The 21,405-nt window shown below is 35.2% G+C and overlaps 1 protein-coding gene and 1 long non-coding RNA gene across 2 annotated transcripts in view; both read right to left on the bottom strand.

Annotated features, from left to right (window-relative positions):
- Window positions 1-16,799, bottom strand: part of LOC108546763 (neuronal calcium sensor 2) — a 236,187-nt gene extending 219,388 nt beyond the window's left edge. The window contains exon 1 of the mRNA XM_017899005.1: window positions 16,735-16,799. The gene's annotated coding sequence lies outside the window, so the exon portion shown is untranslated. The remainder of the gene's footprint in view (window positions 1-16,734) is intronic.
- Window positions 16,800-16,803: 4 nt separating this feature from the next.
- LOC108546762 (uncharacterized) overlaps window positions 16,804-21,405 on the bottom strand; it is a 58,500-nt gene continuing 53,898 nt past the window's right edge. Inside the window, exon 3 of the long non-coding RNA XR_001890154.1 lies at window positions 16,804-16,849. This is a non-coding gene — a long non-coding RNA (uncharacterized LOC108546762). The remainder of the gene's footprint in view (window positions 16,850-21,405) is intronic.

Here is a 21,405-nt window from a genome sequence, read left to right as displayed (position 1 = left end):
GGTTATACATTCGTGGTACCAGGAAGGTTTCCACAAGAGTGGTTGCACTGGAAGCCACGAAAACGAGTTTTGCGGTATTCACAGAAATCTCGAACGTGATTGACACTAAACTTTTCATTCGGATCGCGACAGTCATCGGTGACGTTTCGTGGATGTCGCCAATAAGCAACGGTAGTACCCAGAGAACGTTTCGTAGATGCCGCCAATAGGCGACGGTAGTACCCAGTGAACCTTTTATGGCCGCCGCCATTGGGCGGCAGTAGTACCGAAAGGGTTAAACGCCACGCCGATCCGTAAGGCCCGGAAGGGCCCGCATGATGGCTAACTTAGCGTGAACGGAACAGTACGTAAAACCGGCGTGACGTTTAACGTGTTAAAGAACGGCCTAGTGCGATATACAACTTCGAATTTATAACAGAGATGTAATTTACAGTAAGAAGGAGCTTATTTATAAGAATAAGTAATTCAGATGTCACAAAATAGCTACTGGATGGTTCACAGTTACTATGCGTTGCAGACAAGAAGTCTGCTGTCTCGGCACAGGGGCAAAAGGATATTTCACTAGCTCCACATAACATGCTCGCACCTAGTCCCCACTCTTCTATGACACTACCGAAATGACTACCTTCAGGTTCGGTAATGTTATACGTTAACATAGACGTAAGATATTGGTAAAATTTCTATACTCGAATGATACATTGCAAGCCTGCAATTATGAGAGTAATTCTACACGAGCAAAACAGTTATTTTCATTTATACTTCATAAATATCAAACGCATATTTAGGTACGACGCACTTGTCCACCATTCTGTTTCCCAGGAACGCGTCTTCACATTGGTATAGTGCGTTCGAGAAAAGAAGGCACAGCGCGTTTACATTCTCACGGCTGATTAGCTCTACCGACACTCCCATGATCACAGGCAGTGACTACTATTGGTCGAAGATGGTAATGAAGATCATCGTGAGGATGTAAACACACTGTGCCTTCTTTTCCCGAACACACAGTACCGCGATCTTCGACTTATATAATATTTTTTCTTACAAGTTTTGCTACACAAATTTGCAATGTTTTCTTAGTTTTAACAATTTTACAGTACAACGAGAAACGTAGTTTAGACGAAATAAACGAGAAACAAAGCAAAGAACGATAATCCAAAATCATGATATTCACGGAAGCTATTATAGTGGAGTACCGTTGAAATTGATGCTTTCCACGGAAGCCATTATAGTGACGCTTTCTTCTGCCACTTGTCAGTATCCCGAATTCAGCGAAACCTTATATGATTGACAAGGAAAGAGAATCGGTATAACAACGGAAAAAGAGACAAATGCAGTATAGAAATATGTACTATGCGTAGCGGACAAGAAGTCCACTGTTTCGTCAACGGGGGTATTCCACTCGCTCCGTCTAACATGCTCGCTGATAGTCCCCACTCTTATATGACACTACCGAAACCACTACCTTCAGGTTCGGTAACGTTACACGTTACCATAGGCGTAAGAATTCCGTAAAATTCCTATACTCGAATAATACATTGCAAGCCTGCGAATACAAGTAATACTGCACGAGAGTAAAACTGTACGAGCAAAACATGATTATTTTTCACTTATACTTCGCAAATATCGAACACATATTTAATACGTGTATGAAATATAAGTATAGTTAAATAAAATACGGAAATGAACATTCATCGGAAGAATCTGAAGTTAATGCTTTAGGGATAAGTCTACGCTCTTGCATCTATTTCTTGCGTCTGTCTCACTTTGTCACGATTGTTCCGTTCCCTTTCTTTGTCACACGGTGCTGTATGATCAGACTAATAGGAAGGAATCATTTCTGCCAATAAGGGAAGCGCGTTTACTCTATTTCCGTGATAGCGTTAGAATGGATGGGTTGGTGAGAATTGGTGATGCAGACACTTCTTGTCTGCAACACAGAGTACATATCTATCAGATATCAAACAACTAAATGCTTAGAAGAGGTGCGATGGAGGCATAGTAACCCAAAATTGGCTTTGGGTTAGGGATTCGGCCATTTTTGTGAGCATCTGACATCTACTATATTTATGAAATATTATATTTATTATATTGGAACGTTTAGGAAACTTGTTTGTTTAAAAATTCTTTATAGATTTATTAGGTAACATTATGGATAGTATTTTATATTATATTACATATGTTATTTTATATTTTATTATTATTTTATATTATATATGTTGTATCGTAGGCTTGAGGACCCTAAACGGGAAAGAACCATAAAAGGGAATGTGAGAGATAGTGAATAAGCAGAACGAAAATTAGATCCATTGGGAAAACGTTCATCGATGGACAGTCACCGATGATATTGCAATATTTCCCGCAATCAAAGGGGTGAGAATAGTTTTTAAGGATAATTAGGGGGACGTCAACATGAGACGATCTTTTCGAGAAAGGAGTGTTCTACGAAGCTTCGTAAGAATAGATTGAAAGGAGTCCAGAAGTAGCATTACGACGTGCGTGACACGTCTTTCCAGCGCAAGTGGTTAAAATCGAAATTGCAGTCTCTTTCGACGAACCATGTTGTTCATTCCCTACACTCATTCCCAATTCACAGACCGTTACGATCCTCCATAAAGACGCGAATCCTTCAATTAGATATTTTAACTAGCATCCTTCGAACCCCTACCTCCATCAGGAAAAACCCAGACCTCTACCTTATCCCTATTTCCATGCACACCCTCAGGAACAAGGGACCCGAACCGAAGGGACGATGGTTTACTCGTTTATAACCAGCGTCCCACGATTCGCGGACACCACGACCTCCGAAACTGACCCCCCGAGTGAACCCCCATAAAAGAATTAGAATTTCCCAAACCTATAAACAAATTAACAATTTGTTTAAACTTCCACTTCCACCTACCAGTTCCGAACCTCATGCACATCCCTCCAACGAACACGTTGCCAATAGGAGAAAAAACACCCCCACCACTTAGACATCTCGACAGCCAATGACAGCAACAGACGAACATATAAAAATACACGACACCAAGACGACAGACAGTACAAACATCGAAACAACACAAACGACATCACGGTAGAACGCACATCGCTAATACATCTTGTAAATTGTTGTAAATATCTTGTAATTAAATTATATTTAAACCCTCAAAAATAGTTTACGTTCTTAGAACGACGTAAACCATCGCCTGAATTCTTCATACAGTCGACAAGAAGATTCGAACGAGACAATAATCACACTTCATTTTTCGTAACCCGTTACACTATTAACGCTAGAACTACCGATCTTTAATGGGCACTCAACACAGCTGGCATAGAAAATAGCAATTTTACTGGCACGATGAAGATAAGTAAATATATTAACCCTTTGCACTCGAGAGGTGACCCTCAGTCACCATTTCATAAAATTTGGAAGATAGATATTAATTAATATATGAAATTTAATGGAACGTAACAGCGTGCAAGGTATCGAAATCAAATAATTCTACAATTCTATTATTATAAAATTATTTATTTACTGCTCAAAAAAGTATCCTCAGTTTTATAACAGAGAATCTTTGATTTTCTACTCTTCTCTAGCCAAAAATCGTCGAGTACAAAGGGTTAATTACAGTTCTATTTCAATATGAGTCGCCGGTACTTTCGCTTTAAAGCAGGTATAAAAATTTTAATAACTGCGAAAAGAAAAATTCTGAGACCTGTCTTCTTGACTGGATTGGTAGTTCTAGTGTTAATCTTCTTCAAGTTCCTTGTTAAAAATTCCCTGTTACTTCAGTCACTTTATTTTGCATGTACTTCAAGAGAGACCTGATAAAACTGTAATAAATTTTTGTTATTAATTACATTCGTAATAGCCATTAGAATTTTAGGTGTACGTGATATTCGTGGAATCTCTAGTTACCCGAGGACGAAATTGGAAGCGAGTCACGCTCGACAAGGGGGTTCAAAGGGTTAAGTTAACTGTATTAATAAAGATGAAAAATCTGTACATATTAAAAACGATTGAAGTAGTTAGCTAGATTTTTATTGTATACGTTATTCAGTTTCATGTGCTCTTTGTTAATCGTAATGTCGAATATTACGTTTCGAACATAATGATAAAGACGAAAATCGAAACGTAGAATGTAAAAGAAAACACGTATTTTATTTTAAGTGCAAATTGCAGGGCCCTTAATTGACATAAACATAATTGATAATTAATAATTGATATCTGCATGACATAATTTGAACCACAAGCACGTACCTTAATATTATATAAAGTTTTGTGTTAGGTAGAAGTTATTTAGGTTAAAAAAATCGTTTAGATAAATTATATAAAATTAGGACTATCGATACCTGAATATTGCACACACGCATAGTAATAATTAAAGTGTTACGATGAAAATAATTAGGTATATACAGGATGTGTTTCATCTAAACAAGGTCTCCCAAATATCTCCTACAATTATAATGGCACGAGAAATATTTCATATATAATTTGAGTGGTATAAAGAGACCAATAAGTTGCACGAGAAAACTTCTTTTAGGCCATTTTTGGCAGCCTTTAAGGTCACGAATATTTTCGCTCATAAGTATACATATTTTTTTGTAGCACCGTGTAGTTAATGTTAAAATATATTCAGATATTACCCTCGAACTGATCTTTGAAAATTTCAATAAAACTTGAAACATTTGTCTACCTAAATTTAAATCTTGAGAGCCAAAATTAACAGTACTGATATTTTTAAATTGTTATTGAAATTAATAAACAAGCAACAATATCAGGAGTTATAAAGATGATATGAAGATATGCAAATGATTTAAAAAAATTTGCAAGAACAAGACATCTTATTGTTCGCTTCAGAAAATTGATCAGGATCGAGGGATACCATTTTGAACGTTCATTGCAGGGTATACAGGGTGTCTCTGAAGAATATGTACAAAGAAGTATCAGATGAATCTTCGTGAAAGAATTTGAAAAAGATATATAGTATGCACTTCTTCCACTATGTACACGTAGCTTTACGAGGGTTACTAAGAGAGTGTAACGGAAAAGATGGTTGAAATGAAACATCTCCGGATGACAATGAACTATTGAGCTTGAACGTTTGTCCAACTAAGTTCAATCGTTCGGATGATAGGAAGAGTTGAAATACTAAGTGTTCATATCTATTGAACTGTAGTATTAACCACTTGCGGCGCTACCAATAAATTCACAGACACGTGTGCTAGAACGGTCCAGTGTTTCTGTGACAATTGCCTGACGACGTATACGTTGTTAGCGATTCTGCGATAAAATCATTACAACGTGTGTGGTACGTCTTTCCAGCGCAAGTGGTCAATAGATCTTTATAACAAGTAGCGTAATTACAATGTAACACAGTAATGTATAACTCGCGAATAAAGGTTGAACAAAATCTAGACTCTGTGTCTGTATATCGTCAATAGGTCGTCCCCAATTGGCAACGGTTAATGACGAACCAAATTTCTTGAGGAACTTGTGTTTTTAGTCGACTGTATATTTTGTAACTGTTCCGGTTAACTCTTCCGAACTCTTCGAATGTTATTTGCTGACTGATGCCTCGTGTCCGGTGACCCGAGGGAAATAAAGAATTGTTTGAAAATGCATTGAAAATGAAGATAGAAAGGACACGGAACTTGAACTAAAACAGCAATTAGAATCTGGCTGCCAGAAGACCCTAACGGTCTTCTGGGTCCACTCCAAACAAGGGCCGAACAAAATACCGACATGACCTTCCAAGGCTTAACAGGGGGAAGATGTTTATGATTGTCGGAGATAAGTTAACTTTTGAAATTAACCTAATACATCTGGTTTTGAGTATAGCGCGGAAAATCGGGATGGGGTATTTATGAAGAAAGGGATAGTTTTAGAATAATACATTTTTGGGTACGACGCAAGAGAACAGGGTAATATGTTTAAGAATGAAAAGTAAGTTATTTAGGACAATGCACATGATTTTTGGCTATGACATAAGAACTGGATACGATATTGATGATTTTCAGATAGGGGAAGGTTAGGTTTGACATTAGGATTCTTGAGGGCTATCGCAAGAGCGAGGACAGAAGGTGCAAGGTCCAAGTCAGCTGGGTAAAACCCTGGACAATGCGTCAGGCCCTGAAAATAATCATATTTGGTCATGTTTAAGGGAAGTTTCGGAAGACGTGTGCATGCTGGGAAAGGAATATAAAATAGTATAAGAACGACAAGTTGCTAGTTGTTATCGAGTTGCAGTCGGAGACAGTTGTTGAATCGAGTTGTGAAGTTGAAAGTCGAAGTTGAACGGAGTTGTAATATTGTAATGTCGCGTTGAGCGTTACAGTAAGACGAGGAATAATTCATATCTTTATTGTCACTCACTTATTTTTTATTATTGTTAATTTATCATTACGAATAAACATTATCACCGTTCAATCTTTACAGAAATGGAATAATTTTTCTTTGTATAGGGCTCACAGTTCGAGAAAGTGGAATTTGAAAGTTTGTTTTGTCCACTTTGTAATCAGACTTTTATACTTATTGCACACAAGAAGAATGACAGTTTTAATGGTTCTATAATTAGAATAATAAAATATCCTTGGTAAAATATATACATATTTTTTTTTAATACTGGATGAATATTATTTATAAACGTAATGTTATTGTTAGTCATAAATAGATATGTACAAAGCGAATTTTGATTTTGATTTTCTCAGAAATTAAATTTTAAATAAAAAAAATTATTTTAGGAAATATCTAGTGGTCGGTTGTAAATACATAAATGTATGTATATATAGGATCTGTATGTATGGATCAGATGTTTTTCGATATTTTCATATTTTTATCGATGCTTCTTTTACCCACGGTTTTATCTATGGTCAAAAATTTTGTCGAGATTTCAGTTCTTAAAATGAAATATTCCTCATAAAAACACAAAATCAGCACCTTCGAGTTTGGAGAGTTTCAAATTTTCGAAGTTTCAAGAGTTCAAGAGAAATCTTAAGAAGTTTCGGATTTCAGTTTCGAGAATTTAAAAATTAACTTTCAGCCCTAATCGTAACCTTCTTTTGTATTAAGGGACTTAATTCCACATGCCTGACTTTTTGACCCTTGGATTTACCTAATTATTAATCTGGTATAATTAATATTAACTTAATTATACCAATGAACGATGTATGAACACATGGCATGCAATTTACTATTATTATATATTTATCATTACAATTTAATATTATTATATATATTCATATAATTTAATAATGTATAATATTATTAATTTAGTTATAACAAAATTTTGTTTCTCTTTATGTTGACTTTTCTTATTTTAATACTTATATATCTCCCTTATTTATCGAAATATATTACGAAAAAGTAGGTATATTATTTGTCACATGCTAATAAGAAAGAGCAATACGTACGAAAATAGAAACCAAAGAATAAAGGGTGAAAGGACGGGAAAGGAGCCTGAACATAAGAAGAGAAAAACGAACGAGGATCCTCTCCCCTTTCGGCGTGGAATACAAAACTTTATGATTTCTTTTGCATGTTAATTTTCCAACAGTTCATAAATGTGCTAATAAAAGACATTTAGTAACGAGGACCACTTCTTTTTAATATTAACTGAACGAACACTTGTCTATTACGATAATTTGTCACCAAAAAATATAATTTTTTAAAAGATTAGTTAAAAGGTTTAAAAGGTTACTTAAATTAGTAACCTTTTATTTATTAGTTTAAAAGGTTACTCAAATTAATTTCGTCTTTTATTTCTTTTTATTCCCAATTTATTTTAATAAGTTTATTGTACCAGTTATTTTTAATATATTATTAATTACAGTGAAACTTTGCCGGATGGCAATGTTAGATTGTATTTTCCTTTCTAACTAGTCAGATCTAGCATTGATTTTTCCATCGGTTGAAAAAGTATAAACAATGTGAATGGATACATAAAACATTAAATACATAAATATGTAAATTATTAAAAAAATATATCAATAAAATTATTTTCCCATTATTATTTTGTTTCACTATTATAATATTTACGGCACCATAAAGAAAGAAGAAACAATAAACTATAAAATAAAATAAAAAGAATTTTATTTAGAAACAATAAAATAAATAAATAAAAAATAAAAATTTCGATCTAATATTTTACTACAAATTTTCCTCCATTAATTACTAAAAAGTTAAATAGATACGCATGGCTAACATAGTCTATGAAGTGAATTCTTATTAAATCACCAGATGGCGACACTAGAGCTGGGAATTTTTCTCTCATAGATTATAAATTTGCAGTTGTTCCCCAAGATGTTCTCCAAGAAAATATTTAAGATTGCACTGCAATTAGTAAATGATGAAAGACAATTGAGAACACATGTGTAACCAAAAATCCAATTAAAGATATTAATTAATTTTGTCATCGATTGAATTTCAACCTAACTGGGAAACCTACAATATACGCCTAACTGCCAACAGGAGATATAATAATTCCCGTCAACGTAATAAAAATTAATAATAATTTTTCAAATTCGATTTACATCAGACAATCGCTAACCGAATTAAAATAAGAATCGAATTGGTTGCGCCGAATTTTCAAGGTACGGGATAGGAAGCCATGATCGATTGGTTTAATTCTAAAGCAATCTCGCAGAAAAGAATCGAAGAGGAAACGCGCGGCGATGCGAAAGCGGAGGAATGCTTGTGACGAAAGCCAAGAAAGGGATAAGGCTTTGAGCTCCGGCCAAGTCTATTGTAATTGGGGTGTACGATGCCAGATTGTACAGAAAATTATCACGATTTTATGGCCGTGTTTTGACAGCCGTGAGACAGAACTTTTCGAGTTAAGTGATAACTACTCGCTGCTTAATTTCCAGCTACTCGGGATTTTCAAGTATCGTAGACGTTTTAAGGATAGGGATTTCAGCTGTCTGAGGAATTCCAAGGTTGGGATTAAAGAGGAAAATAAATTAGACAATCTTGTTGATGGATTTCTCGAATGTCTATTTAATGCTTTTAATGCATTAAAAAGGTAATACCTTATATTTAATTAGAAATTTATATTTTTAATGTTGGTTACAAAATAATTAAATGGAATTAAAACGAAATTATTTAAATTAAATTAAAAACATATTTTAATCCTATAGAAACCAGTGAATGTAATTTTTCAAAATTTTTCGATAAATACACGATTAACGATTTAAATATAACTTTTTGCATAATAGAATGTTTGCATCGAAATAAAAACTATACTTCTATTTTTAAAAAATGTTTTATTTGTTCTAACTGTCCATGGTTCATGAAATTCTATTGCATTTTATTTTTACTAAAATTTTTCTTGAAAATTCAGTATGAATTCTAAATTGTGTCGATTCAATTCTTTGATAATACATTAAAATTGTGACTTTTGCGAAATTTCTTGTGAGAGTCAACGCTAAATGACGCCATTGTGATTCTAGAATGATTAAATCTGCTTATGATATTAAAAGCATCAAACTTCTTTTAATCCTGTTTTCTGACAAAATTCGTTAACGCGCACATCTTCTTCACACTTAAATTCATAATAATATTCGTTAAATTTGCAAATAGTACAGTCAAGTCTCCCATAACACGGTGTTTTTATAACGCGATTTCCATATAACGCAGAGCAAAAATTGAGACACTTTTCCTATAACGCAATCTTCTTATAACGCGTTTTTCGTACAAGAACATTCCAACTCAAATGGCTTGAAAAATTTATCTATGCCAGTGTATATCGTCAATAGGTCGACCGCAATTGGCGACGATTAATGACGAACCAAATTTCTTGAGGAACTTGTGTTTTTAGTGGACTGTATATTTTGTAATTGTTCCGGTTAACTCTTCCGAACTCTTCGAATGTTATTTGCTGACTGACTGGTACTGACCTAACTAACTTGTGCGAAGCACGATCTTTCGGAGCCCATGGTTTCCAAAGGGAAATCGGTTTTCCCATTGGTGGTTGACAGGACCGAGAGTGGGCCCTCGGTCCGCGAATCAGATGCCCCCAAAGAAGGGAGGACCGTCTTCCGCGACCAGGTCTGCCGGTGGAGGAAGCCTCTCCCTCAAAGGGGGTTGCTGGTGGGCCACCCGCGCATTCGTGATCCTTCCTGAAGGACCCGTTACTTTATGGCTCCGAAAGTCGCGACATCGCACATGGCCTGGTCCCTTTCTTTGCAGGCCTATTGTCAGCCAAATCCTAAGTGCTGTTGCCTGCTTTCTAACATTAATGGCTAAAGAAAGCCTCGTGTCCGGTGACCCGAGGGAAATAAAGAATTGTTTGAAAATGCATTGAAAATGAAGATAGAAAGGACACGGAACTTGAACTAAAACAGCAATTAGAATCTGGCTGCCAGAAGACCCTAACGGTCTTCTGGGTCTATTCTAACCAAGGGACGAACAAAATACCGGCACGACATTCCAAGGCTTAACAGTGTTGTTAGTTGTAATCGTGTTGTTAAGTATAATTGTGACGTTGTAGTCGTAAGAGTTTAGTTAAAATATATATATCTATATTCGTAGTCTTTACCGTCACCGCACATTGTATTATATTATTATTTTATGTCTAATAAATAGTTTTACATATTTAACAACCACCATAACTCTACAATATAAAATACAAAACGAAACTGAAAGATACGAGACATAAATAAATAGAAGACATACATAAAATATAAAGGTAAAAGAAAATAACTGGAAAGTGGAGTAAAATCAGCCCGAAAAGAGGATATATTTGGCGAACTCTCTTAATCTCGGGTAAAACAATTGCTCAGTGACAATCGAGGACACGTAAAGGAAGAATACAGAAAGTGGACTAATTTTAAGAGCTGCTATCAGGTCGCCAGGATTTATGGTCCACGATAATTGATCCCCGAATTCGCGGATTCCGGGAACCAGAGCTGTTGAGGACAGAGATGATTTGTAGAAAAGCAGCAAAAGTCGTAAATGCCGAGGCGTCCACGGCTGGGATTTCCGATCTTAGAGCAGTTGGCAGAGCCCCGAAAGATGGATCGGGCTGGAAAGGAAATGATGCGACACGATCTGCATTGGCCGGCGCACGCAGACGCGCAGTGACTGCAATCGATATACATGTAGATATCTCTAGCTTTAAACCTAGATACCATTAATTCCGTTAACACATGGACGACGTTGGGTATCGATATCGGGAGGGAGAATAAAAAAAATGGATGCATAAAAACAGGAAAAAGTGTTCAAAGCCATGGATAAAGCTAGGATATCGAACGATCATGTCACATAAAGAAACGGTATCCTTTATCCCAAGCATGAAATAGATAACCATGTCGACCACACGATAACATTCTTTATCGACTAGGGTTTATTGAATTTTTCCTCGTCCCAGGGTATCAAAATTCCAAAATGGGTGTTATTTCGTCCATTAATTCTATTTCGTAATACGTTAGTTTTGGGTGACCTTGAAATTACACATTCGACGAAATATCGAATGTAATTCTGTCGTTTATTTATTCCGAATTTTTCTTTATCGCAGGGTATCAATATTCCAAAATGCATGTTATTTCGTCCATTAATTCTATTTCGTAAAACGTCAGTTTTGGGTGACCTTGAAATTACACATTCGACGAAATATCGAATGTAATTTTGTCGTTTATTTGTTCCGAATTTTTCTTCATCGCAGGGTATCAATATTCGAAAATGCATGTTATTTCGTCCATTAATTTTAATTCGTTAAACGTTAGTTTCAGGTGACCTTGAAATTACAAATTCCACGAAATATCGAATGTAATTCTGTCGTTTATTTGTTCCGAATTTTTCTTCATCGCAGGGTATCAAAATTTTAAAATGAATGTTATTTCATCCATTAATTTTAATTCGTTATAGGGTATTTTTAGATGACCTTGAAATTACAAATTCGACGAAATTTCCAACGTAATTCTGTCGTTCATTTGTTTACATTTATTTGTTTCTGGCAAAATTAACGTGTAACGAGATAGAAACCGGTATGTGTATAGTCTGTCTGCAAGAAGGAGGCTAAGCAAGTGTTTACATCCACGCTCTAGCTATAGTCTGTCAGCTTCCCTAGCAACGCATTGTCATTATCGGACAGAATAGTGACAGAGATCGACAACGTGTCCGAAACAAGCGAAATCTTCACAAAATCTGCATAATCTCTCGATCAAACTGTTGACTATTAACGAACATGTACATACATATAGATAAATAAATTCGTTTAATTATAAATTAATTTTGAAATATTAATTAATATTTTTATCAGTATAACATTTCTATTTTATTTATTATTAGCAAAAATACAAAATACGATCTGTACGATATCATACCTAAATTCATTTTTCCATGAACAGAATTTAGGAGTTCACCCTCTCCACTCGTATATCGCTGTACAGGCGATATTATACGTTTTAGCGTTGCGCTCGTGTGTCGCCATATAGTCGCCATCTTACATTTTATTATTCTACATATATTAAATTTGTCTAATTTTATAATTTGTTCTACTAAACCGACAAGTTAAATTGTAATATGTTCCCCCAATAAAAATGTTTTTATTTTGATCGAATATGAAAAAAAATCCGAGTTGATTGGTAGTCTTCTCAAATATAAATACGAGTGCAAAGGGTAGTAGATGATATAAGGATTGGGAAATTATGTCAATGTTACGAAAATATCGATTTTATTTCATTTTTATATAATTCGTCGTCGATCTTCGTCTCTGCCTTAATTAACTAATAATGACGATACATGTCACAGTATATAAGTAGTAGACTTATATACTAAACTTATATACTAGTAACTAAAATAGGAAAGTAAATACTTGATTACCCTTCTTCTCGAAGATGGACAGTTCAGATTACGTATAGACGTGGATATAAAATATATTTGAAATCAATAAAATACATTTGAAATCCAGTAATATAGTATATGTGATAGAAAATCAGTTGAAAATCACGATTTATTATAAATCGTTGAAATAGTCTTTAATCGTTAAAAGATCACTTTGATATCCCGATAAAAAACAAACATAAATGTATTAATTCCATTCATTTGACGAGTATCTACAAATACATGGTACAAAAATTTATTTAAAAACTTCCTTTTAATAAAAACGACCCAAATATAACAAAATTCGTTTAAAAAATTGTTGTACAAAAACAGCAAACGAATTATTTTAGATAATGGTTATTATTGGATCACCCGGTATATGAAATCGAACCGGATTATACGGTATTAAGATTTCGAAATTTTAGGTTAGGAAAGACTTCTACCTTTTACAGAGATACTTTTAATCACGGCAAGAAGATGTAATTACGATTGAAATCCTTAACTCGATTTCTTAGGTCTTGAATAATAGATGCAATTACAACGTTCTTTAGATTGAACGAAAGACATTTGGAATTATAAGGCAAGTTCGAGCACCTGCATTCGAACCGAAGAGCATTCGCTAACAACGAAAGAAGCGTAATATTCTTACAGGTTATATTTGTATTCTGATATTTTTATATTTCATATTATATTTCGTATATTTATATTGATATGGATGTCAAAAGTGTAAGATAAATAGAAATCTCCCTGAGGACAAGGTCAGACGTATTTGCTCGAGAATGCTGAGAGAAGAAATAAAATAGAGAGGGACTACGTGGTTGGTCGGTGAGCAACGACAGTCAGCCATCTGTCGGCAGTTATGCACATTACGAAACATACATTTAAATTATAGCATAGCAGTCCATCAAGATAGTACAATACTTAGTGCAGCAATTGTCAAACAAGCTAATGGACCAGTTAGAAAAAAATAAATAAATTAACATTTTTGAAACATAAAAAATCCAAAAATGGATACTATGTGTGAATAGCGTTCGATAGTTTATACATGTGTTTTGTATTCATATTGTATTGGAATATTGAAATAGCTTCCACTTGTAAAGAAAAATGCAATTTTCAACAGAAAATAATTTTCGTTTAATATTCAAATTTATGGTAAAATTTCGTATGTATGTATGTATGTATATGTAATAGCGTTTTCATACTGTTTTTTTCTCGTCGTTCTTTTTCTCGTTTTCCCTTTCTTTCCCGGCAGGTGGTACATTTGCGAGAAAAATTGAAAAGAATAAAATCCTTTTCTTTTTTTCTTTTTTCTTTTTAAAGAATGCACAATGAGGATATGCATGTTTCAAAATCTGTCTTTTTATATTATATGAAAACAGGTATTAAAAGAGATTTAAAAACCCATAACAAGATTCAAGATCACTGAAGTAGAAAAATTAAATAATATTTTGAAAATTTGATAATATTATATATTCTCTGAAACAGATTTTTATTACGATACTCCAGAAATGTAATGTTATAAATGATACAACAGAAACAAGTTATTAATCGAAATTTATCCATATGACGTGCATGACAAACGATAAGAATTTAGAAAATTAATTTTCTAAATTTTCAAACATAACCGTATATTCTTTTTCATTACATCGAGGACAAAATTGTATCGATAAACACGTATGTAATGTTAATAATAAGAGGAATAAAAGAAGTTTATTTTTGCGTTCCAGGACGATTCGTCTGTCTGAATAGATGGCTGTCACCTGCCTGTCTACAGTCGGTGAACGAAATCTATTGAGGTCGTAAAATCAGCAGTACTTAAAGTACTTATGCTGTAGTCACCGGAACAAAAGATTTGGCAGATTTATAGAAAGTCGAGTACTTCGGACCTCGCTCGGAGCCGTGTGAAGTGTCGGAGTTCCAATTTCGTTCCAAGTCTCTCTGGCACGATGAAACACCTTAGCGACGATATTCGGCCCGCGACAGAGCTTTCGGTCATTCCCGCATTCAACTTCACGGCGCCGCGTCATAGATGGCACTGGCGGCGCTCGCCGCGCGAGTTTCGTCCGCCGTCCGCGCCAACAGCGGCGCCACGATCGCGCTGTAAACATCGCGAGTGTACACCTTCTACCTACCGAGCTGAATTATCGCGAGAAGTCACGTCGCATAACGTTCAAGACATTCTCGTCGCAAATCCTGACTCTGCCTCGTCCTCTGGTTCCCTAACTCGATGGATGAACAGATAACTTTCTTAACTCCCGACCTTTAACCCGTGGTAAACCTACCGTGACTTCTGAGTGGCATACCTCAGCTGGGTATTCACAGCTGCAGACTTAGAGGGGAGTTATGCTTGCATTTTCCGCTACATTAATGTCCACACAGCAAAATTCCGAAGCATTTTGGTGGAATTTATAAAAATAATTAAATTACTACTTGATACTAATTTTATGAGGCTCTTGTAAACTTATATAGAATATATGCTGTTTTCAATTGACCAAATGAGTTATGGAAAAGATTGTATTAACCCTTTGCACTCGAGAGGCGATTCCCAGTCGCCATTTAATCGAATCCTACAGATCGATGTTAATTAATATATAAAATTGAAAATTACCCACCGATGCGTGGAGTATCGAAATAAAATAATTCTACGTCTTAATTTGTATACGACTTCTTATTTACCGTTTTAAAAATATCCTTGTCTTCATAGCAGAAAGTCTTCGAATTATTATTTTTCTGTAATGAAAACATCGCCGAGTGCAAAGGGTTAATACTTGGTCTATACTCGATTGCTCGATTAGTCTTAGATCGTTGAGCCATTATCAATTTTGCTGTCATGAAATTTATTACGATTGTTGGAATAAAGGAATTGTATAATTCCTATAACATTATATGAAATATTGTTTTAACTTTTCCAGGTGAATTAGGCAAAGAAGATTGGACCAGTACTTAATTTATGCTCACTCATTACTGATTTCAGATTGTTGAATTCTCAATAATAAAATAAGCACAGAGATGAAAGGAAATAGCAAGATGCGAGTTATTTAGAATTTTTTAAATACGTTTTGATTCACTACCTGTACAGGTATACTTGCGAATCAACCCAATACACTTGGTGGTTCCCACTACAATGGATTCACAGACAGCAATGCTGCCTAAACACTACAGTGATAATTCTGAGTTTGAGTTTATCCATACAATCTGTCAATGTATAATTATTATAAGTATTCGAATGTTTATGTGGCAAATTTTTGACAAATGAAATGAAACCCATTGAACTGAAATTTGGAAAATAATACTGTAATACAAAAGGTAATATACAAGTGTTGAAAATGTGAAGGAAATGATGAAAAAATCGAATAATAAATACAAAATTCATAGAACATTTAATGTGGACATACCTTTTATTAAAATGACAAATATTCGAAAACGTAAATTATGTTAATATTTCAACTATTTATTTCCACACGTTCGAGTACTTCCCTAACCTCCAAATACTGTACGTTTACATTCGATATTTCCCAAATTCCATACTTATTGTCAGATTGTTTTATAATTCACCGACACGAGAATTTTGTTTGTCAAAAAATTAATGCAATTATTTAAACACTTTTATGATTGATTAATTTACGAATCAATATTAAAAGCGTAGATATGAGTAGCGCTGCGTTACACAGGTGGCAGCACTGTTCTCGAATCCATTGGCGGGAAAATTAGAGTGTATAAAGGTTTTACAATTTCTATCAAAATATTTAAAATCTCTGGTGTTTTATTTTCAATCTACATGAAAAAATATGCTCTAGAATTTTGAACTTTATAATTCAAAAATATTTTTATTAGATAGATCATCAATCCTAATACATATTAGAAAACGTTTCACTGTGAGAAGAGTAAATTCTAAATATCTGTAAATATATTCGTATAACAGTTTTACTCACTTTTTTTATCTCTGTCGATGAAAACGAAATCCAGTAACTAATTGTAGACCATCAATGTCTCCGTAATGACGCCAGTGAGATGCAATGGGTTCAGGGCCCAAAAACTCAATTTTGACTGAAACAATAAAACAATATTGATTTATAATATAAACTGCAAGGTGCATTCATAATTTTGATAAAATTTTATTAATTTTTGATAACCACGTATATTCCCTTTCTTTCTCTCGCGTCCTTTTTTCTTTACAAAATTTCCGTTCTAAAATTTTTCGTACATGTTTTCGAATTAATTTACATTTTTCTTTCTCCGGAGTGATTTTTATCTTTTTCAATTCTGCCGTCGATAAAGAGGGAAACAATGTGGAAAGCGGTATGCCTGGCGAGTTACGCGTTATTATAGAGGAAAACGTGTATCGCGATTCCCATTTCCTGATGGTCTATTCATATGTAGATAACGAAACTGAACGGTAATCGATAGACTGCTGTGTGCAAGTCAAAAACTTTCCACAGTTTAATTGAAATCTTCGTTTCGCATTACGGTCAGCTGAACTTCGATCAATGTCGATTAAAAGGCAGAAACGATCTATGCGACGAAAAAAATTCATGGCCTATTACATACGAAAGAGGTCCTATGTCTTTTCACTTGGAATAACAGAGTTTTATTTCAAACGATAGTCGATCATTTATCATTTATCACAGATTTAAATTATTTTAGATAAAATGTAGAATCTAAAATCTGAAGTATAAAATAAATAATATTGGCCGCTTTGGATAAATTACAAAATTGTTGTTTTATCATTTTTAATATATGTATATATTTTAAATTGTTGCACTTTATGTTTTATATTTTATATAAATGCTTACTTATATTATTGGAAACTTAATGAACAAATAAGTAGATTCGTGGTAATTCGTCAGGACAAACATTTGACAAATGTAAAAAAGAATATATTTTACAAAATTCTATTAAAATTGATGCAGTAATACAATTTTTTTATATTTTATATTAGCATATTGGACTGCAAAAGCTTTAGTAAAATCTGTAATTATAAATTAGTAAAATCTGTAATTTTTGTGAGTGTTAGTTTTGTGTGTGAGTGTGAGTTGGGTTGAATGAGTGAAACTCATTTGTCATATAATTGTGCAATGTGTGATGTATAAATACAATATGACCGAGTGCTATATTGTATGAATAATATTTGAAAAATGTTTAGAAGAACAGTTGTCTGAGAAATATCAAAGAGAACACGTAAATTTGACAATAATTAACAGTGAGTGATTAAAAGGAGAATCTTACTTAAATAGTTTAAGTTACATATATTTTGTGAATTAGTCGTTAAAAAGATCTCGTATATTATTGTCCATTGTACCCACAATTTAATCATATAAAATTCTTGGAAAATGCATGTAATAAAACACCGATTATTTTTCGAAATACGAGTTTCTTTTTATTTCCATATAAAGAGTTTAAGAATTTGTGCACTGCGCGATATTTAATAAATCGGTTCTCTCTGTACAACGGTGCATTGCATTGGTATAAAATTACAAATACGATTATTTGTAAAACGATAAAAAATTAATACGCGCGGTCGAGAACAAAATTTGTACGGTTTATTTATCCCGTATTTTGCCCTACGTTTTATTTTTCATTTAATTTACTTCATACTCTATTCTATATTTTATTTTGTATTCCGACCATATAACAAGTACGCACACTTTTATCTCGTATCTGTTCAATTTCATTTCCAATTTAATCAAATTTATATCTAGTATTAATTTTAAACAAATGACAGTCGAACGTATATAAACAGATTAGAGAAACTTTATACCGAAACATAAAACTACCTTAGCACTACCATAAAAAACGCTGCTTTGCCAATTTTATCCGCAAAATAAATTTAAAAACGATACAGGGAAACAGAGAAAGAGAGAGAGAGAGAGAGAGAGAGAGAGAGAGAGAGAGAAAGCTGCAGTTTTATTTAAATCGAATGAACCAATTTCCCAGTAGTCCCAGTAGTAGTTGGAATACGCGTATAGGCAAGAGACGGTCGCTAGAGGCAGCACTGTCGCGCTGTTTGCTTTGCGCCATTTATACAATACATAGTTCATGCGTATCTGTCACGTTTTCGTAATTTCGTCCACTTCCTGCGTGTCGCTGAAAATATACGGACTTTTCGTAATTTTCGATGGAGTCGTGTTCTTCAACCGTTTCAGTCCCAAGCAGCGCGATCGCGCTGAACTTTGCTGATACATGTACGTCACATAGGACATCACAACAAGCGCTATTGCGACGATTGGGATTTTGCGGCATAAAATTAAACAAGCGCTATCACGCCGTTTGGACTTCTTCGCACTCGATTAAGGCAAGCGTTATCGCGCTCTTCAGGATTTTTCCACCGTGTTCTTCCGAAAGCCTCAAGCGCTGCTTGGGACTCAAACGGTTAACCCTTTCGCTTCGGGCGCCGCTCACAGGCGGTATCCACAATATGACCTGTGCATCCACGCGATGACTTCTGGGTACGGGCACCCCATATATCCGACATCCAAATGATGCATATACAAATGCAATCTGTTATTTAAGATTTAGGAAAACGCACAGAAATATACAGAAATCACACGTACTGTGCATATTTTTGACACTGCTTCCGTTCAATGACGTTACTTCGGTGGACTGAACTACCGAAGCAAAACGGTTAATCCAATGTGTCCCGTCCCGGAGAGCGTGTTTAGAATATGATTTTATAATTAAGGCTTACACTTTTAACAGACCTAACGGTTTATTTTATATTTTATAATGCGACTGCAATTCCGGAGGTTCGATGTGCCTCAACGCCGTTCTAGCGGATTAAGCTTATAAAGGTAACGCAAAATTAGGAATTTTACTAGTACCAGACGCGACAGATGGGACCCACTTGTGACAGACCCAACAAGCGACGGACGGACGGCACTTATAAATCACGTCATTGACCATCAGAAATCGGCTCCTTGACAGTTTCCTACTCCTTAGCCAAAGGTCCTTATGTCACACCCTCTGTCCAATTAAAACTCTTTACCTTTCCACCACCAACATCTATTTTACCCGATCAGAACTAAACTAGAGAAAACACCGGACCGAACACGACGAGACAGGACATGGAGCAAAATCGAGAAGTCAGTTCGTCTTCGGCACCGATCCTTCAAACATCTCAATTACACATACAAACGCGTGTTCGAAACGGTACTCCGTTAACGTCTACGTTATAACTATTCTACGCTTTTCTGTAAATAAACACTCTCCTTTGACCACACACATTCTGGATCCTTATTATCGCAACTAGTCACGCAATATTAATTTGGCGCGTGATAAGCGTTCTGGGAGATCGAAGAGATTCGATACCGTAGGACGCTACACAATGGATAACCTCAAAATCGCATCGGTCCGGCTGCACGATTCTTGTATATCGTCACTAGGTCGTTCTTGCTTGACGGTTTAGGATTAGTGACGGACGGCTTTTTGAGCATATTGTGCTTGGCTTTGAATAGTAAGTGGACTGTGTCGTTATCTTGATATCGCGTGTTTTCATTTCTTGCGTGCTACTAGGTCTATCATTTATATGAACCCTTGGTAGGGATATGTATTTGGTTATCAGATAGAGTTTCCGAATTTGAAGTGCAAGGGTAGGGGTTACAAATGGAAAAACGAACTGAATTATTGTCCCATACTGCAGGTACTTCGCGTATATGATGGACAAGCAGTAAGGTGCCATTGTGTTTTACCTGGAAAATGGGGTCGGCAATATGGTATTTCCCGACGAGTAATAATTCCACCGAAAGGGTATTGCAGGATTAACAATTCCGTTTTTCGATGCATCCTCGCAGAAGATCGGAACGAACAGCAGACTTGGCCGACAGCGAGTGGAGAAGTTGGAACAATAAGGGTGCAACGGTTGAGAAAAGTTGTGAAAGGGTTGAAGAGGGTCGGGAGACCAAGGTGCATCACGTGCACAGACTTGCTTTGTTATCTTCCGTTCTTTCGAATTAAAAATCTGCTATTTTTACGACGCCAAGCGAAGTGGAAAGGGGGCAGGGAAGGAGGGCTGGAAATAAGATGGAGAGACGGTGGGTGGTTCGACGATGGAAGTCGGAATCGTTTCGTCGTTGCCTCGATCGATTGACCGCGAAACCGACTTGCTTCGAGCAATTAAGAGTCATCGGAGTCGGTGTAATTTAGCGCAACAGTGCATGCACACGGACACTCCGCGGGTTGTTCTTCGACTAGGTTAAAAATAAACTTGTTAGTTTGCTATCGGAACTCCGTGTGCCATCGATAGTGGTGGCGAGATCGATAAAGCGTTGGAAAAATAGGGCACGTGCATCCGATGTGTATGGAACTTTATTTGTCACGTGAGAAGCTGCGCGCCCCGACAACGTTTCTTATTAGGAACAGGGGACATTGGGAAGCAGCAGACGAGATTATAGATCTCTTGTGCTTGTACGGTAACTGTAATATGGCGTATGACATATAGCAAAATATAGCATAATGTCGTGTAACAGTGTGACATGGCGTAGTAGTAATGTAACGTAATAGTATACTAAAACAACGGAGTATAGTTTAGTAATGTAATACGGTATAGTGTATGTAACATAGTACACAAATTTACTATAAGACAGTCTAATTTCATGTGATCTATCGAC

Source organism: Eufriesea mexicana, unplaced genomic scaffold, assembly GCF_001483705.2.
Source record: "Eufriesea mexicana isolate 0111107269 unplaced genomic scaffold, ASM148370v2 scaffold757, whole genome shotgun sequence".
NCBI lineage: Eukaryota > Metazoa > Arthropoda > Insecta > Hymenoptera > Apidae > Eufriesea > Eufriesea mexicana.
Note: the sequence above shows the minus strand (reverse complement) of the source record. Positions and strands in the feature narration are given on the sequence as shown.